Genomic DNA, 2,780 nt, shown 5'->3' on the forward strand with positions numbered 1-2,780 from the left:
ATGACTCTCCAAATTTTATTTGTGTCACATAAATTGAGACAACAAAAATAACATATATTGGGTCCATTTTTCTTATTTTTTTTAGTGTTTTTTATATTTAAAAATTGTGTAAAAATCCTATAAATCATTGATAATTGACAACATAAAATATGTTTTCAAAAAAATACAAAAAAATCCACTGATCCTTGCAGTGAATCTATCGTAAAAATACTATAAATCATGATAATTGACAACATAAAATATTTCAAAAATGTTATATGTGGGTAATCTTATTATGCCTTAAATAGCGTCAAAGAAAGTACAGGTTTGTGATAAAAAAAACTTATTTTTTTATCCACGCAAACAATCACTTTAAAAATTTCGTTATTAACCCCAAAACATACCATTTATATTATTGGGCCCGTGCATAGTACGGGCAACATTATCTAGTATATATATAAAGGAGGAACATAGATAAGGTGATGTGGCACCTTTCTATGGCCTCTATTCATATATATCTTTTTTTCTCTTTTTGGGAATTTTTAATGTCTAAATATTTTAATTAATGTTTTATTCTTTATGTATAATCACTTGTAATTAATTTATTGGTAAAAACAATCAACCCTCCCTCTCCCCCCACGTCTAAGATCATGATCAATTCTTCAACTTTTCATCTTCTCTTTTAATTATTATTTATACTCTTTTATGACATTAAATGATTTTTTTTTCTCAAAAGCAATTGTGGAGATGAAATCATTATCTCCTTTCATAGTTACTATAAATCTCTAACTATTTATGTCATGGAGAAATATTTTTTGTTCACCAATTGCTTCCCTTATGATGGGACTGCTTAGGCAGTTTTCAGGTACCATTTTATTTTATTTATTTTTGTTTACAAATATTAATATTATGTAAGATTTTAATAATGATATTTTGTATCATACTTTCATCATTATTATTTTAGATGACTATTTTTTGTATCACAATTTCATCATTATCATTTAGATGACTTATTTTTCAATTGGTTTGCTATTTTATAGATTCTTGAATTTATTTGGAATAAAATATTATATTTGTATAATTGTGTTTTGTCATTTTATCATGTTTTCTTATTGTATTGCTTCATTCTTGTGTTTATTTTTATCCTAATATTGTTGTTTTATTTAAATTTTGATTTCTCAATTGATGAATTAAATTTCAATCATCTCAGGCTATTTTCACATTAATGTATAGAATATCATATTTTCTAATTTATATTATATTATGTGGTGGATTATCACAATACGCATTATTCTACTTCTTATATTAATGTGGATTTATGGGTGAGTACAAAAAATTGATGATTATTTATAGAGTAATAACCCATTTTTCCTATTGACATTTTAGTAGCTTTAGATAATTATAAAGGTCATGCACAATTTTTCTTGATATTTTGTTTGTTTACAACTTATTCTTACTTCTCTTTTAATATCATTCTTTATTTAGATTTCAATTTCTCAATTCATAAGCTAATTGAAATTCTTCTTGATTTTTTTTTTAAATTAACCTACATTCAAACATTTTACCTTATCTAATTTTAGATCATTTTGTGGGATTTGTCAAAATATGTGCTATTGAACTTTCCTATTAATGTGAAATGATAAGACATAAGTTAAAAAAAATCATCCTCTAATAACTCATTTTTATTATTGATAATTTATATATATGGTAAAGTTAGATATAGAATAGGTAAGGTGAGACATCACTTGGGTCATGATTCATAATTTGAGTTTGGAGCCAAAAGGGAAAAAAAAATTGCCAAAAATTTCAAAAGGGTACATCAATTATTTTTTAACCAAAAGGGCAAAATCTCTCTTGACGGAGCGATTTCCTTCTGACAAAATTGACGCCGTTACTTCGTTAAAAAACATAAAAATCGCTGTTCCAGCAGCGATTTTGTCAAATTTTTTATTTTTTAACATTCCTGCCCCTGTAACGTTTTTCTAAAAAAACTTTTTAAAATTGAAATCGCTGCTATAGTAGCAATTTTCTTTAAAAAATTATTTTTTTAAAATCGCTTGCAAGGCAGCGATTTCATTCAATTTTTGCATTTTAAATATATTGCTGCCTTGAAATGTTTTGTACTGCCATTTGCTTAAATGATTAATAGTGATTGTACATGCTTGGTTTTAGCTTAATTTTTTAAATATTTTTCTATTGATTTTGAAATTTAATGAAATCGCTGCCCGGCAAGTGATTTTTTAATATAAAAAAAATCAACTTTTTAAAGAAAATCGCTACTATAGCAGCTATTTCAATTACATTTTTTTTTGACAAAATCGCTGCCACAGCAGCGATTTTAAAGAATTAAGATTTTTTTTTGGACGAAATCGTTGTTGGGGCAGCGATTTTATGTGGAGTAACGAAGTCAATTTTGTTAGAAGGAAATCGCTCCGTCAGGAGCGATTTTGCCCTTTTGGTTAAACAAATAATTGATGTGCCCTTTTGAAATTTTTGACAATTTTTTTGCCCTTTTGGCTCCGGACTCTTCATAATTTCATATTCATCTATTTTTTCAATTCTTTTCCTTTTCTTATTTAAATCTCTAGAATTTTTTTAATCTTTAACATAGTTTTTAAAAAAAAAATTATGTTACAAATTATTCCTTACAAGTTTTAAATAACACTAAAGTTTATATCCATAATGACTTGAGCTTTTTTCGGTTTAGTTTTTTTATTTCTCTTTTATCTTATTTATTTATTTTATCCTTTTTAGGTGCTTATACGACCTTACAAATTAACCATATAACAAGAAAAACTAGG

This window comes from Solanum tuberosum, unplaced genomic scaffold, assembly GCF_000226075.1.
Source record: "Solanum tuberosum cultivar DM 1-3 516 R44 unplaced genomic scaffold, SolTub_3.0 scf00268, whole genome shotgun sequence".
NCBI classification, from domain to species: Eukaryota; Viridiplantae; Streptophyta; class Magnoliopsida; order Solanales; family Solanaceae; genus Solanum; species Solanum tuberosum.